This window comes from Lycium barbarum, chromosome 11 (genome assembly GCF_019175385.1).
Source record: "Lycium barbarum isolate Lr01 chromosome 11, ASM1917538v2, whole genome shotgun sequence".
NCBI classification, from domain to species: domain Eukaryota; kingdom Viridiplantae; phylum Streptophyta; class Magnoliopsida; order Solanales; family Solanaceae; genus Lycium; species Lycium barbarum.
Genome location: NC_083347.1, coordinates 67391966 through 67410235, shown reverse-complemented (window position 1 = coordinate 67410235; position 18270 = coordinate 67391966). Strand labels below are relative to the sequence as shown.

The following is an 18270-nucleotide window of genomic DNA, read 5'->3' as shown; positions in this document are numbered from 1 at the left end:
CCTCCCTTATTCCTGATGCCGCACAAGTTCCAACAGGTTTCATGAACCATCGGCATGGCTGGTCACTAGGGGAAGGTTCAAACCAAGCCCCCCTCCCACCTAAACTGCCTCTCTCAACCAACATAGCCATAGAAGACACAAATCCACATATCCCCATACATGGCTTGGAATAAATAGGATAGGTCTAATATACACAGTTATAGAACAATTGTAAATCAACAAGAACAGATGAGAACAAGAAGAGGAGATGGATGGTCTCAGCAGGTATGTTACTCATATAAGCCTAGGCCAAGGCACTGAATATTATTTAGACATAAAAAAGAAAGTAATCTGTATGCACATAATGTGGCCAAAACTGAACTGAACCAAATAGTCATACCATAGACAATCACATAGAAGTAGCATAGTCCCAACCAGTGTTGAATCAAGTAGATATGGTGAAGTAAGTGAAGGCATGTATACACAGGATAAGCTAGCTTCAATACATGGTACAATACAACAGAGAAGATTAGCAGATTTAGCATTTACAAAGAACAGGTAGAGTCATTCATACAAAACCTTCAAGCAAGTCTAGGTGTCCTATTCACAACCCTGAGTAAAGATTCTTGCCATTCTTTAGGGATCATATTTTAAAGTCTAGGTGATTCTCACAAAGAAAGCAGAAACTAAACAGGAGAACAAAGTTGTAATCCTCACAGACATGATATGGACAAACTCAGCTAGGTGAAATCAGAGTTCCTGTTGTTGACACAGTCATTTACCAGTATGCAATGCACGAGGGAAGCAACTGATTCCTTAATCACTTATGCCATTAACAGAAACAAGAGCATAGGTAGATCCACTTATTCCAAGGAAGTATAATAAAGGTCATGGATTTATTAGCCTTAACAAACACAAGTGAGGTGCTGCATTACATTCAGCAGAGTTCAGTTAAAGGTTAAAACACAGACAAATTGGAATTCAAGCCAAGATCAACTCTAGACAATGCTAAAAGACTTTGAGTTCTAATGATTCTATATAAAATATACAGTTTTAAGTACAACAACTACATTTTTCCACACACCTTAAGCAACTAGAAAGACCCAAGGTCCCAAGGATGCACAGAAGATTCAACATTTAAATTTCAGAGTTTGAAATCCATTTTAGACATTTTCCCCTGATCTTATTCTATTGCAAAAAGAAACAAGTTGGTTTTAAAAGAGGATGCACATGATTTAGACATGCTTTCAAGTAGTGGCCTACTCCTAGTTTTTTCATTTTTTAAACTGGACAAGTATTCCTTACTCACCTGACATTATTTCTAAGTCCACTTGTTGTTAGTATACCCTTAGCTGGCTTTTAATACTGCACAAAGTGGGAAGCACTATTCAACAGGACTAAGTTCATTCATTATCTTCTAACTGGATTTTAGACTAACAAACTCGAGGACACATCTCAAAGTTGGAAACATGATACATTAACTAGAGTATCACAAAGAAGGAGTCAAATATATGCCTAAGACACTATTCTGCCACCCTAAGTTGGTGTAAACCATTGCTTTCCTTTCTTTTAATGTCTTAATGCTTCTTAGAAATAGAGAAAAAATAGAGCATCTTTCAAACATAGATGAAATCAAATCAATGCACACATACTTCCATGTCGATCTTAATTATGAACCCGGCCTAACCAGATATTAGGGAGTCTATTATACTTTATTAAATTATCCACATAAAACATTTCTTGCCTTATTTTCCAACAAACAGTATTCCTACTTGAAGCCTTTTCCGCTTTCCAATTTTAAGCAATGACTGTAATCTTCAAATTACTATACATTATCTAGCCTATCAACCTATCCCCAAGGCATATATGAGCAGATCAGCAAAGTTCATTTAAATCCAAAGTCAAACATCAAGGCCAGGTTTAATAATCCAAGTGAACAGTTATTAATGCATAAGAAGTTCATTTTTAAGTGTCACGACCCAACCCCGTAGGCCGCGACTAGTGTCCGACGTGGACACTCGTATATACTTACCCACCAAATCTCACTTATGCCTATATATTATGAATCTCGTGCGTCCCAAATTATAAACCTATCTTTTAAACCATTATTTATATCATAAAACATAGATCGATCATATTAACGTAGTGTAGGGGCAAACTGGGCACAAACCAAGTAAACATCACTGACCAAACACGACCCATGACCCACATACATGTCTACAGGCCTCTAATACAGACAACGAAATCATATGACGGGACAGGGCCCCGCCGTACCCAAAATAACCATAAACACGAAATCATATACAACAGAGAGTTCTGTACCGAACATATGGGCTCCGGATCAAAGGAGCACTCCAAGCAGCAGACTGTGTACCCTAGGCTAGCGGATCACCACAATAAGCGTCTGTACCTGCGGGCATGAAACGCAGCCCCGAAGAAAGGGGGTCAGTACGGAATATGTACTGAGTATGTAAAGCATGGAATACAGAAATCAGAACTATAGTCGAAACAAGCGGTAAAAGAATGAGTACATGGTCCAGAATATCAAATCACTCACTCCCCAGACCCAGATCATACAGATCATCACAAATCATACAAACCGATATAACCTGTCAAAAAGGTTGCCAAACGTACAGGGTTTCCAGAAGCAACTTGTGCCTACCTAGCTCATGTGTCAGACGGAGTGTATGACATACAGAATACTCAGATGACATCATATATCAGAAGGAATACGGGACTTACCGAGTACTCAGATGATATAGTATACCGGTTGGAATACAGGACGTACAGAGTATCAGAACTTACTTTTCAGACACAGATCACACATACTGCACATTATAGTCATATGCCATATCAGGACGCCGTAGCGTATCGGATCAAACGCTGTAACCTGCGAATCATATGATGTCTACAAGGAGTGTGACACCTCGAGCTCAGCCCAGTACAGTGGTCACACCATACATAAACGTATCGTATCAGGCGGCGTACAGCCGGAGTATATCATATCAGATCGTATCATATCATATCAAAACACGCGCCTACAAGGGGTATGCCACCTCGAGCTCGGCCCAGTACAGTGGTCATCCCATGCAGGAACTGCCCGTTTTTCCCGCTCGAGCTCTGCCCAGTACACGGGTCACGGATCAGTCTCGGGAGCTCGAGCTCTGCCCAGTACACTCCCAACGCGTCTGCCTGGTATCAGATTATGCAGCGCAGATACTGTCCGCTTTGGGGATCGAGCTCAGCCCAGACCACCCCTCACGGTTTTATTTCAGAACACAGTAGACAACATAGGGGAACAGCGCACGATAACATATCCTGGCCCGGCTTAGTGAATAGACATGCTAAGGCTCACACGAGCAGAGTAGTGAGAAACCAGATACACATAGAAACCAAGACTCGACAGACAAGCGTCCTTACCGATACCTGGAGGCTTGGAACAGATTTCAGGTCAATCCAACGTAGTATGAGAAGGTTACGAGCGTTAGAAGTACAGAACGCTTTATAAGCATTTCAGAAGCCTTTTTCGGAGAATCAGAGTCATAGTCATACCAGGCACCTTCAGATGTCCTTACGAATCAGATCAAACGGAGTTTTTGGAACCATATGTACATACAGAAAGATCATGAACGTTTTTGGTACCGGAACCTCTTCGGACACTTCTAAACAATCCGATGTCGTATACGAAAGTTGGAGACGCTAAAGCTTACAGAGAACATTCATATTGGATACTCACATCAGAGTACTTGTATCAGAATACTCATAGAAGAATACTTATAATAGAACACTTACATCAGAAATCTTATTTCAGAATGCTTATGTCGAATAGTTATTTCAGAAGACTCATATCATAATACTTTATCCGGATACTTATATCAAAATACTTACATCAGATTACTTATATCAAAATATTTATATCGGAATACTTATATCAAAATACTTCTAGCGGAGTACTTGTATCGGAACACCTATGCCCGGATACTCATGTCAACAAAAGGGCATACGGTCGAATTGTCATAGTGCGCGTGATCAATAACCGGCCCGGGAACCGGTGAACGATATCGTAATAAAGGGGCACGAGCAGAGTCATGAGCGACTAATACAATTTATAAATCGAAATAGTTATAAAACTTGATATAATCATGTATCAGCTCATTAGTCAAACTAGTTCGAACAATTGGTCAATACAGGATTTATTTCACGAAAGTACTTCCAAAGTTACATTTATAGTTCGAAATGTAATTTAGAACGTCAGGGACAGTCAAGACATTATTCTATCATAGCCAAAGTCATAAACAATAGTCTTTTTCCGACACTATACAAAAATACGCCTATTAGAACAAACAAAGGAGTCTCGGGATTAGTGGGCCCACCTCGGGTCATGTCGAGGTGGCGGACCTGAATCACAAGTATTAGGATCTATGGAATCATCAATGGAAGTTTCGAAGCGATTCTATTACATTTACCAAAGTTTCGGACGTTTGATCAATTTCCAACAAAATGTGAGGTTTTCTAATTCAATTAGATTGAATGAATAGTACTCAAATTCAAATTCGAATTTCCATGAACGGAATTGTCCCCGAGGCTCAAGTATCGACCTAGTATACTTAGGACATGCCAAAAGAAGGAATGGGGTAGCTTTACATACCTTACGTGCGTCTTTCGCTCGCTTAAACTCAAATCCCGTTTCGCCCGGAATCTACAAATGGTCAAAGTTACCAATTGTAAGTTATGGATTCTAAGGATTCAACTTAAAGTCATAGTTGTCTACCGAAATTTCGGCAGCACCTCCCCTATAAATATAGCACCCCCGAGAATCATCTCGGCTCAAATAGCAGCAACAACAACCCAACAACATCAACAATGCCAACAATCATCACAATAATGCATTATATCAACAATAGTCTACTTTTCTATCCCACTTCCCATTATCCAACTAACATCAACATTTTCCATATTCATTAGCTAGTTCAAGATCATCCAAATACATTCAATAGCATTCCAAACAATATTCATGAATTCAAGTAATCCCGCTAATTTCATATTCCATCCGATGTTTCTACAAATGTAACGAAACTTCCAACTCACATTGTTTTCCTTTCTAACTCATTAACAACAACCAAATTCACATTTGAATCTTACTTCCATACTTATATAAAAGTCATGCAAAATTTACATAATTTCTCATAATTACATACAAGCAAATTCTAGGCTAATTCAAGTCGTTAAATCTTCATTTGCGTCACAATGGTCACAACGACGCAACTAACGGACTAAATAAAATTTAACTCACCGCTTTCTACCAACACCATGGCACGCGGCCATACACCACCACACACACACACACGGCTTCACACACATATCACAAGTCCACAATTCTCATCTAATTCTAACCATTAGAACATATATACTTATTCCATAACATAAAACATAAAATTCATACCTTTCCTTCAAATTTCAACTTTCCCGCAAACGTGGTTCTTTCGCTAAACTAATTATACCACGTCGAAGAGCGCCTTGAACTTATTAATAATTCAAGAAAGACAAGATTTTTGGATTGAAATCAAAGGCTAGGAAAAAAAAATCTTTTTTTTTTCACTAGGGCCGAATGCCCTTTTTTTTTGGTGTTCTTCAAATTGTTGTGATTGTTCTTGAATTTTCTTGAACATTATCTCCTTTTATATTAATTTGTCACATGACTTAGTCACATGACAAATTAATAACATGGGCTTGGGCTAGCTTCATGGCCGGCCACCCCTATAAATTTGGGCCTCAATTTTCTATTTTTTTTTAGCCCATGTTGTTAGAATTCTTGTTTTGTAATTCCCGAAACTAATTTCCGAAATTCCAATTTTGCCCTTGGCCTTCCCCGATGTCTCCGCGTCAACACTTTTCATAAACAACAACATATAGGTCCGATGAAATCAAAATGTGGCCTTATTCTTTACAAGTCACAATTACTCCAAATTTTCCGAATACGCGAAAACACGGGATATAACATTAAGATCCATTTAACTCAGCAAAATGGAAAAGAAAACACCAAGTGTGCAAATGTAGCAAGTTACACCCCATAGACTTGTGGGACTTGCCATGACAATCTCTTATTTTGGGAAGAAAGATACTATGGGGCAAGTGGTACCTGACCCTTTCTCAATCTTCTCCTAAGATGTCTTCAAAAGACTTTCCCATTAGTCAAGTGGTTTTAACTCACACATCTACACTTTTTGTCCTCTTTTCTTATCCTTGAACCCATATACCAAAAGGATACTACACAATTCATACATTAAAGCTAACCTTTCTTAAGGTTTCTGCTACAGTTTCCCTCCCCTCTTTTTCCTTCTTTTTACCCTCTTCTTTTACTCTGATAGGATTTATAAGATCTTACCTACTTATCCCCATCTTTTAAGCCTAAACAATCAATGATCATGAGTATTATCAAACCATATTCTTCATCCATGGACAAAGAAGAGAAAACAGACCTCACATTCCAAAAGCAAGCCTCAATTCCTAAACTGTTCAAGACTTGACAAAACATGACCAAACTACTTCATTTCACCCTTCTCCTAATACTTTAAACTATTAAATTTGAACACCTAGGATCATCTATTAAACTAGAGTCAATTCATGAACAAATATCAATGCAGATGCAAGATTGTATGGCATACCAGTCTACTTTCATGACACAAGTTACTTCACTAATTAGATAAGACAAATGATTGGGATGGGAAAAACAAAGAAGAGATCGGAGATAGCAGAACATATTTTTCAGATCCTTGACAATTGTCTCCTTCCATTTTTATATCTTTCAACTCCCAAAGTGATCACTAATCAAGTTACAGACTAATAACCATCTTGCTAGCTAATTAGACTAATTAGATTGATCCTAATTAACTTTAAGTGATGACTTGGTCCTATAGTCCCTAAAGGCTTATCCTTTCATTTTCATTTTTTACCAGAACTTCTTAACACTTAGGGACAGACCATTTTCAAATGTAGGACTTGTGACATGGATTATACAAGATGAGTTATGAACATCATATGTTTAAGCAACAAGTTCAGACAAGAGATTAGAGCATTGGTCAAACCAAAGAAGATGGATTTCATACTCAAGATCCTTAATCACATTAGTTTTAAGGTTTTCTACAAAACATAGACAAATTAGCACACATTCTGGCCTAAACTAAGTGAGAACATGATCACAGGTGTTTCCATTAATAGTTTACCAATCCACAAACCAAATTGAACCTGATTCCATTTTTTAATCTTCATATTACTTGGTAAAAGAAGTAAACTGTTAACTAGTCCTAACTTTATTCTATTCTTCCTGAGTAAGTCACTTAAGAAAGAAAAAGAAAAAAAATTAATGTTCAAGGCACCTCAACCATACTATTTCACAGTTGACATAGAAACATTTAAGCCACACAAACAAACAAGCCACCATGAAATCCAATCCGCCTATTTTAAGTGAGTATCAACATAACATTCAAACTGATAGGACAACCTTTCACAATAGGAATCACCATTAGTAAACATTAAACATCAAGCAGTCTAACTAATGTAAATACACTTAGGCTAGGCCAAATTATAAATAAGAAAATAAAATGAATCAAGAGTTACCTTTTGTGTGCGCAGCCAAGAAAAGAATGGACTTGGGAGCCTTATGCTTCCAACCTTAACACTCAGCCATGCGAAACAAAAATAAAGTAAGAAAATATTTTTAGAACTGAGAAAAACCCCAACTATTTCAGTCTAAGTATTAAAATTTTACTAAGAAGCTTTTAAAAATATAAATTTTTCAGCTTTATCAACTTTCAAACCTTTTCCTCTCTTGTTTACTCTATTTTTTATCTGCCTATTTTTCTCCTTATTGTTCGACCTCTTTTTTTTTTGTGAGAGTGGGGTTCTATAATAGAACCCCAAAAATTCATCCAAGACTAACATGAGCGATGTGGGACAAATCCATTTCCAGAACCAACCACTCAACAAATGAAATCAACAACCCAGATCTAAAGGCATGGCCACACATGTGGTCAAATCTAACCCTTCTTGGGTCGATATGAACCAATGGTCAAGGACCAATAAGAAATCACAAAAAACAATAAACAATATAACCTAAAAGAAAAAGAAAATCATAAGTTTGACTGGAAATCTGAAAAGATAAGTAAAAATAAAGATCTATTACGGTGTTCGGATAAAAAATCATGAAATCGAGGGGAACATTAAATGTTTTCACCATAACGGACATGCAATAGTTGTATTCGTCTGCTATACTCTGCAACTTTGCCATTTTTGGCGGAGAGAGAAGATGAAAACTCAAGGCGGCGGCTAAGGTTACACCGAAGAGGGAGAGAGAGAAACGAGTGGGGTAGGGTTCGTTTTTGAAAAAGTGGAAAATGAAATAAAGGGGGTATAACCCCCCCCCCCCCCCCCCAATCTATATAAGCAATTGGGCTGGGTCTCAGCCTGGCTTGGGCTGGACTCGGTCCAAATTTAAAGGTATTAAAAGAGGCCCTATACATATATTTACATACTAAGTGTATACATGTATATGTATACCTCGTGTATACATATATGCATGTGTACCTTGTCTATACATATATGTGTATACCCTTTATATATATGTGTTTGTGTATATATATATGTGTATGTATACCTGGTACATATACAAACAGATAAATAATTAAATAAAGATCAAAATCGATGAAATTTTAATTATAGATAAGATTAGGAAACAATCATTTTATTAAAATAGTTTAAAAATTGGTCAAATTGTGTTAATGGGCCTAAAATTGCGATCATGGACTTAATTAATTCTAATTTGGCTGATCGTTTCAATTATGGCCTTGTTTGGCCTAATGTTACACCTCGGAAAAATCCTCCATTGTTGCCCAAGTGAATGGACCCGCGAGGAGTACGAGTATCCGATATTTTCATGAGTAAGAAATAACATACATTTGACTAACCTAAGTAAGATTCCGAAGGCAATTGCAATAAGAGATACGTTATGCTCCATAATGAATAATTATAGGTTCTGAAAATGTGAAAAGTTGCAGATCTGCATTTTGGCCAGTTGCACCTAAAATGAAATGCGGACCGTAAAGTGGTATACGGCCCGTAAACTGCCATGTCGTATTTTGGCTTCCAAAACTTCAACTTTCTGCCAAATGATCAAATGGTTAAATACGACCTGAAATACGGACCGTAAAGTGGTTTACGGCCCGTAAACTGTGTCCATAAATAACCACGTCTCAGCTTGAGTTTCTGGTTATGTTATGATTAAATACGACCACGAAGGATGGTCAGTAAACTGGAATACGGACCGTAAACCAAGTTTACGACCACTGTGTTGTTCACTCCAGACCAGATTTTAAGTCATTAAATAAGGGATCCAAGTTTATTATTTCATTTCCACATTTCATTCCTTCTCTCCAAAAAAATCTCTCTACATTTATTCCACAAGATTTCAAGGATTATTAGTCATCAACAACACAAATCAAGTGAATGAAGTGTAAGGAAACCCATTAAGATTATTCAAGTCAAGAAAATCTTATTGAAGGAAAATTAGGGTTTTTGCTCAAGTGGAGTATTTCGACCAAGGCTCGTTCCTACAACATCTAAGGTAAGATTTACGGTATTTATATGTTGTTTAAGATATTTGAGAGTTAAAATGCTTGGACATTAGATGAGTATAGAAAAATAGGTCATGAATGATGAATAGTGACATTTTGAGATATAGTTTGAATTGAACCATGATTCTTGTTGTGTTGTGATATGAATGTGTTATAAATAATGTTAAGATCATGAAAATGGGTATTGTATATGAATGGACGAAGTCGGGAGATATGACCATGAATATGGGTGAATTGGGAGCGAATTGAGAAATCTAGATAATGTGGTTAATGTAAATGATTAATGGCCATTGTTACGGTATTGTGAATGTATTGTTGACGTTTGGTAATTGAATTATGATATGGAGGAATGTTGTACAAATAAAGGAGATGTTGTCCGATTTTCTCTAGCTTTAGCCATGTGTGCTACTTGTCGATTCTAACGATAGTATGTCTTTAATGAAGGTATAAACGCAACCGTTGAAAGCGAACGTGCAAGTGGTAAATAGTCGAATGAAAAGGTATGTAAGGCTAACCCTTCTTTCATAAGGCATGGTTCTTTGGCCAAACGTCTAACCCTTCTATAAGACTATGATTTTTTCAAATAATTTGATCTTCCGAGCTAGTAATCTCACGATGCTTGATACGTTATTGTTGTACCAAGTTCCTCATATGACGGGTAGGCCTATAAGATAGATGTAATGATAAAAACGAAGATAGTGTTAATGATAGTAATGATGATGAGAATAATATGATGCTAAACATGCCCACGGGCTATTGTATGTATGTGTGCCTATGAAGGGCTATAATAAGACCCCAAGCTTATGATGCCGGGTATAATGTATGTATATGAATATGTATAGAGTATGTATATGATTACGTAACGCGCGCACACTTCTGCAGAAGGTACGGATAACCCCGAAGCCTTGGTAGGGCCAGGTATGTATGACGTTAAGCCTTGGTTGGCCAAGTATGTATGAAGCACCGATCATTTATGGTCGGGTACGCTATACAAAAGCTATATATATATATGACATCAATATGAGTACGAATATGCTAAGGATATGTAAATGTTGTGCAAAGGCTATGTAAATGTTGTGCAAAGGCTATGTATAAGCAATGTATATGAGATGTAGACGATAGGAATATGAATATGAATGGGAACATGAATATGAATACGAAAATGAATGTGAAGGTAAATAAGTACGGATATGGATGTATGTACACAGATACGCAATAGAATTGGGTTGTCCTTGTGGAAAAGCAAGTAAGTGTCATGACGACGATATTATTACCTCCCATCCTATGTTGTCTCATATGTTGTATATTATGCTTCTATATTGTTGTTGATCATGCTTTACATACTCAGTACATTCTTCGTACTGACGTCCTTTTGTTTGTGGACGCTGCGTCATGCACGCAGGTGCACACGGAGACAGGCTCGATCCATAGCTTTTGGGTACTTATTCTTTTGTGTACATAATTATGGGCATAGCGGGGTCCTGTCCTACTTATGTGATATGTTATACTCTTCTTAGAGGCTCGTAGACATGTGTATGTGGTTAGATGTGTTTGGCCTTGTCGGCCTATATTTTGTATACCATTTTGTTGGCCTTGTCGGCCTATGTACATTGATGTGGCATAGATGCCTATGATGATATAAAGAGGTTGTTATCCAAAGGGACTAGTATGATTGATGGATAGAAACGTATGTTTTACTATGTGGCTCACCTAGATGTTATGTGAATGTATGTAAAGGGGTGCCCGGGTGGGATAGCACCGGGTGCTCGTCGCGGCCCCGTAGTCGGGTCGTGACAAAAGTGGTATCAGAGCAGTTCAGTCCTAGGGTGTGTCTACGAGCCGTGTCTAGTAGAGTCTTGGTTATGGGTGTGTTGCGTGCCACACTTATAAACAAGAAGCTGCGGATTTTTTAGGAATAAATGACCTTCTTTCTTCATAAAAATCATGCGATAGAGCTATGATTTAAGAAATTCTTGTTCCTTAATCGTGTGTTGTGTATTTCAGAAATGCCTAGAAAGAGAAAAGCTACAGTAGCCCAAAAGGGCAAGACGGTGGCAGAAAAGCGGGCTGAAAGAGCACCGCCACGGGTAGTAGAGGAAAGTGAGTCCTAGAATGTGGCTTAATCTCAGTCCTCCCAGACAGAGCCTATTACTGAGGAGCATGAGGGAGCCTCAGCCCCAGCTCCAGCACCTCCGGTTCCTCCACCGGACGCTTTTGGCTAAGATGTGAAAAAGGCCATACATTTGCTTACTCAGTTGGTTGCTGCCTAGACTCAGAGGCAAAGTACAGGGCAAGGTGATAGGGCTGTTAGTGCAAGGGCCCGTGATTTCATTACCTTAAACCCTCCAGAATTCTTTGGGTCAAAGCCGAAGGAGGACCCTCAGGATTTCATCGATGGTATGTTGAGGACGCTTCGATTGATACATGCTTCGGACACCGAATCGGTTGAGTTAGCGTTGTATAGATTGAGAGATGTCTCGATCCAATGGTATACAGTTTGGATGGCTTCACGGGGAGCCAATGCACTTCCCCCGGTATGGTAAAAGTTTATTGATGCTTTTCTCCGACACAATATGCCTCTGGAAGTTCGGCGAGCTAGAACCGATAAGTTCTTAAATTTGAGGCAAGGTAGTATGAGTGCTCTAGAGTATAGTCTCCGCTTCAATTCCTTGGCTAGGTATGCTTCGGCCATGGTAGCGGACATGGGTGACTGAGTGCACCGATTTCTGAAAGGCCTAGGGCCATACTTGATGGATAGATGCCTGACTGCGTCCCTTCAGGACGGTATGGATATTGCGCGCATTCAGGCCCATTCTCACAACTTAGAAGAAAGCTTGCAACAACAAAGAAGTGAACGCGAGCAAGATAGGGGCCATAGCAAGAGGGCCAGATCTTCGGGTCCGATGAGTGAGTTTAGAGGTGGGCACAAGCAGCAGTTTTCCAGGCATTCAGGCTATTCTATGACCAGTGCACCTCCACGGTTTTCAGGCTAGAGATTTGATAGATCTGCTCGTGCAGGGCCGAGTCCGAGTTCTTCAGGGTCCCAGTTTAGAGGTGCTTCGGGTCAGGCGAGGCCGCCCGTGCCACGATGTTCCCAGTGTGGGAAGTTGCATTGGGGTCAATGCCGATCAGGTTCAGATGGTTGCTATTCATGTGGTCGGCCAGGCCATATTATGCATGATTGCCCCTCGGTTCATGGTAGAGGTAGGACCCAGCCTTCAGGGTCAGTAGCCGGATCTTCATCTTCTATGCCCCCTATGGGGCCAGTTTCACAGGTGCCAGTCGGCCATGGTAGAGGCAGAGGGAGAGCTCCCAGATCTAACTGTCCCCAGCACCGTATTTATGCTTTGGCTGGACGCCAAGATCTGGAGTCGTCTCCTGACGTGGTCACAGGTATATTATCGGTATTCTCTCATGATGTATATGCTTTGATTGATCCGGGCTCCATATTGTCCTATGTTACTCCTTATATTGCGGGTCGATTTAGAGTCGAACCGGAGTCAATCAAACCTTTTGAGGTGTCTACACCCGTGGGTGAATCGGTAATAGCTAGCCGGGTATATAGAAATTGTGTAATTGTGATTTGTGATCGTCGTACCATGATTGAGTTGTATGAGTTAGAAATGGTGGATTTTGATGTTATTATGGGCATGGATTGATTGGCTTCTTGTTATGCCAATGTGGATTGTAGGATGATAATGGTTCGTTTCCAATTTCCGGGAGAACCAATTTTAGAATGGAAAGGGAATACGGCATCACCAAAAGGTAGGTTTATTTCCTATCTAAAGGCAAGGAAAATGATCACGAAAGGGTGCATTTATCATCTAGTGCGAGTTTAAGATGTAGAAGTTGAGTCGCCGACTCTACAGTCAGTTCCAGTGGTGAATGAATTTCCGGATGTGTTCCCGGAAGAACTTCCAGGCCTTCCTCCCGAGCGGGAAATTGATTTTGCTATTGATGTGCTGCCAGGCACTATGCCTATATCTATTCCTCCTTATAGAATGGCTCCCACAGAATTGAAGGAGTTGAAAGAGCAATTGAAAGACTTGCTTGAGAAAGGCTTCATTAGGCCTAGTTCGTCCCCGTGGGGAGCACCCGTATTGTTCGTCCGAAAGAAAAATGGCTCTTTGAGAATGTGCATTGATTATCGGCAGTTGAATAAAGTGACGATTAAGAACAAATATCCTCTTCTGAGGATTGATGATTTATTTAATCAATTGCAAGGTGCCAAATGGTTTTCAAAGATAGATTTGAGGTCCGGGTATCACCAAGTGAGAGTTAGGGAGAAAGATATCCCTAAGACGGCCTTCAGGACAAGATATGGTCATTTTGAGTTCTGGGTAATGCCTTTTGGGCTAACAATTGCGCCAGCAGTGTTTATGGATTTGATGAACGATGTGTTCATGCCCTTTCTAGATTTGTTAGTGATTGTATTCATCGACGATATCTTGGTGTATTCTAGATCCGAGGCAGAGCATGCGGATCATTTGCGTATTGTCCTTAGAGTTCTTCAAACTCGAGAGTTGTTCGCAAAATTTTCTAAATGTGAGTTTTGGTTAAACTCAGTAACATTTCTAGGGCACATTGTTGCAGCCGATGGTATTCGAGTAGATAGCCAAAAGATTGATGCTGTAAAAACTTGGCCACAACCCACGACTCCTACGGAGGTTCGTAGCTTTCTGGACTTAGCAGGATATTACCGAAGATTTGTTGGAGGTTTCTCTTCTATTTCAGCACCACTCACAAAGTTGACCCAGAAATCGGCAAAGTTTCAATGGACAGATGCTTGTGAACGTAGCTTCCAAGAGTTGAAAGATAGATTGACTTCTGCCCCAGTCTTGACACTTCTAGAGGGATTGGAAGGATATGTTGTATATTGCGATGCTTCAGGTGTTAGGCTAGGCTGTGTATTGATGCAACATGGTAAGGTGATTGCATATGCTTCAAGGCAATTACAGAAACATGAACAGAACTATCTGACCCACGATCTAGAATTGGCTGCAGTGGTTCATGCATTAAAGATATGGAGACATTATCTATATGGTGTCCATGTGGATATTTATACAGATCATAAGAGCCTTCAGTATGGCTTCAAGCAGAAAGAGTTGAATTTGTGGCAACGACGATGGTTAGAATTGCTAAAAGATTATGATGTTGATATCTTGTATCACCTCGGAAAGGCAAATGTTGTAGCAGATGCTCTTAGCCGCAGATATATGGGAAGTTTATGTGATGTACGACCAGAGAAGAAAGAAATGGCTTGTGAGCTCCAGCAGTTAGCTAGCCTAGGAGTTCGAGTAGTGGACTCACGTAGTAGGGGAACTACAATTCAGAATTCGGCAGTCTCGTCGCTAGTAGCAGAAGCGAAAGAGCGGTAATACGAAGATTCCATGCTAATGCAGTACAGAGACTCACTCCCTCAGAAAGAGGAGTCATCATTCGATGTTTCAGGAGACGGAGTTCTCCAATGTCGAGGCAGATTATGTGTTCCCGATGTGGCAGACTTACGCCACAAAATAATGAGGGAAGCCCATTGTTCCTGTTATTCTATCCACCCCAGAGTGATGAATATGTATCATGATCTTAAGTATATATATTTGTGGAATGGGATGAAGAAAGATATAGCGGAATTCGTAGCTAAATGTCCCAATTCTCAACAAGTGAAAATCGAGCACCAAAAGCCGGGTGGATTGTTGCAAGCCATAGAAATCCCAACTTGGAAATGGGAAGTGATTAACATGGACTTCATTTCAGGCTTACCCCGTTCTCGATGTAAGTATGACTCTATATGGGTGATTGTGGATAGACTCACCAAGTCAGCTCATTTCTTACCGGTCATAACGACCTATGTGGCAAAAGATTATGCAGAGCTTTATCTTAGGGAGATAGTGAGTCTCCATGGTGTTCCAGTATCTATTATCTCTGATAGAGGGACTCAGTTTACAGCTAATTTCTGGAAGTATTACCAAGAGGGTTTAGGGACCCAAGTGAACCTTAGCACGGCATTTCATCCGCAGACCGATGGGCAAGCTTAACGCACCATCCAGACTGTTGAAGATATGTTGCGAGCATGTATGATAGATTTTGGAGGTAATTGGGATGATCATTTTCCACTCATTGAATTTGCTTACAATAATAGTTATCATTCTAGCATTCAAATGGCACCGTATGAGGCTTTATATGGGCGAAAGTGTAGATCCCTAATCGGGTGGTTCGAAACAGGAGAGGCTAAATTGATGGGGCCAGACTTGGTCCAGCAAGCCATAGAGAAAGTCAAGCTCATACAAGATAGGCTGTTGGCCGCTCAAAGTCATCAAAAGTCCTATGCGGATAATCGTCGAAGAGACTTAGAGTTCCAAGTGAAACATTGGGTGTTCTTGAAAGTATCGCCAATGAAGGGCGTTATGAGATTTGGCAAGAAGGGGAAGCTTAGTCCCCGATACATTGGGCCTTATGAGATTGTGCGCAAAGTGGGCAAAGTGGTCTATGAATTAGATCTACCTCCGGATTTGGAGTTAGTCCATCCAGTTTTTCATGTCTCAATGCTTCAAAAATATGTTGGAGATCCTACTAGAATCTTCCCAGTAAATGATGTGCTAGTGACAAAGAAATTGACTTATGAAGAGGTACCCATTGCCATACTAGATAGGCAAGTATGGAGGCTTAGAAATAAAGAAGTGGCCTCAGTCAAGGTTTTATGGAGAAGCAGTAAATGAGAAGAAATGACATGGGAAGCGGAGGAAAGTATGCGATCCCGATACCCGCATTTGTTTCAGCCCTTGGAGGAGATCCAAGATGAGATATCAAGATCATGAGGTAGGTATGTTTCCTTTTATGCTTTTTGGTCGTGTGTGGTCAAATTCTATTACTATTATGTTGTGGCCCTGAGAGGCATCGATATTATAGGTTGTTGTGACAGGATGGTAGTGCCATATTATAGGGGAGACTCTGTCGAAATTTTTATAGAATCCCGAAGACTTTAACATTCGAGGACGAATGTTCTTAAGGGGGGAAGAATGTTACACCTCGGAAAAATCCTCCATTGTTGCCCAAGTGAATGGACCCGCGAGGAGTACGAGTATCCGATGTTTTCATGAGTAAGAAATAACATTTGACGACCCTAAGTAAGATTCCGAAGGCAATTGCAATAAGAGATAGGTTATGCTCCATAATGAATAATTATAGGTTCTGAAAATGTGGAAAGTTGCAGATCTGCTTTTTGGCCAGTTGCACGTAAAATGAAATACGGACCGTAAAGTGGTATACGGCCCGTAAACTGCCATGTCGTATTTTGTCTTCCAAAACATCAACTTTCTGCCAAATGATCAAATGGTTAAATACAACCTGAAATACAGACCGTAAAGTGGTTTACGGCCCGTAAAATGTGTCCGTAAATCACCACATCTCAGCCTGGGTTTCTGGTTTTGTTATGATTAAATACGACCACGAAGGATGGTCAGTAAACTGGAATACGGACCGTAAACCAAGTTTACGACCACTGTGTTGTTCACTCCAGACCAGATTTTAAGTCATTAAATAAGGGATCCAAGTTTATTATTTCATTTCCACATTTAATCCCTTCTCTCTAAAACATCTCTCTACATTTATTCCACAAGATTTCAAGGATTATTAGTCTTCAACAACACAAATCAAGTGAATGAAGTGTAAGGAAACCCATTAAGATTATTCAAGTCATACCGTACTCGGCCCGTTAAGGGACTCGGTAAAAGAAATTATGTGCACATATACCGTACCCGGCCCATCAAAGGACTCGGTGCCATAGTCATATCATCATATAAATATGCCATACCCGGCCCTCTAACGAGGGACTCGGTGAACAATGCAGAGGAATACGCACGATAACATGTCCTGGCCTGGGACTCAGTGAATAGACATATTAAGACTTGCACGAACAGAGTAGTGAGAAACTATATGCATATAAATCAAGAGTCAACAGATAGGTGTGCAAATTGACACTTGAGGATCATAACTGAAACAGAGATTCACCAGAATCGAACATGATCTTTAAAACATCAAAGCACTTGCCCTTTTAAACGAAAATCATGTATGCCGTCATCATAAGTCATAAATGATAGTCATGTATCAATATAATACCGTGGAACGTACGGCCCGATTCATATAGCATACTATATCAATTTAATGCTGTGGAACGTACGGCCCGATCCATATATAACATATTACTGCCGAGGAACGTTCGGCCCGATCCATATACGACATATATCAATTCTAAGACTCGACGGATACGTATACTTACCGACACCTGAAGCCTCAGAATCAAGTTTTGGACCAATCCGAGTTAGTATGAGAAAGTTATGATCGTTTGAAGTACAGAACGCTCTACGAACATTTCAGGAGCCCTTTTTGGAAAACCGAAGCGACAATCATATCAAGTACCTTTCGGGTATCGTATGGGTCAAATCAAATATATCTTTTGGAACCATATGTACGTATCAGAACGTGTCAAAGATTCATTGGAACTTACAGAACTCTTTTAGGAACCAAACTCTTTATGCACATCTCATTGTTCAATCATATAGTAGGCTCGAACATATTAAGCACACTCATACCCAGAAGTACGTGAGAATCGTAGACAGACTCGGGAACATATCAAATAGAACTTCGGAAATCATAATTACGCATC

General features: G+C 39.8%; 1 long non-coding RNA gene across 1 annotated transcript; it reads right to left on the bottom strand.

Moving 5' to 3' along the window:
* Positions 1 to 2170: 2170 nt before the first annotated feature.
* LOC132616716 (uncharacterized) lies at positions 2171 to 8350 on the bottom strand. Its single transcript, XR_009573344.1, has 4 exons — positions 8162 to 8350; positions 7597 to 7650; positions 4628 to 4678; positions 2171 to 2389 (listed from the first exon to the last, which is right to left on the bottom strand). It is a non-coding gene; the product is annotated as an uncharacterized LOC132616716 (long non-coding RNA).
* Between the last annotated feature and the right edge of the window lie 9920 nt (positions 8351 to 18270).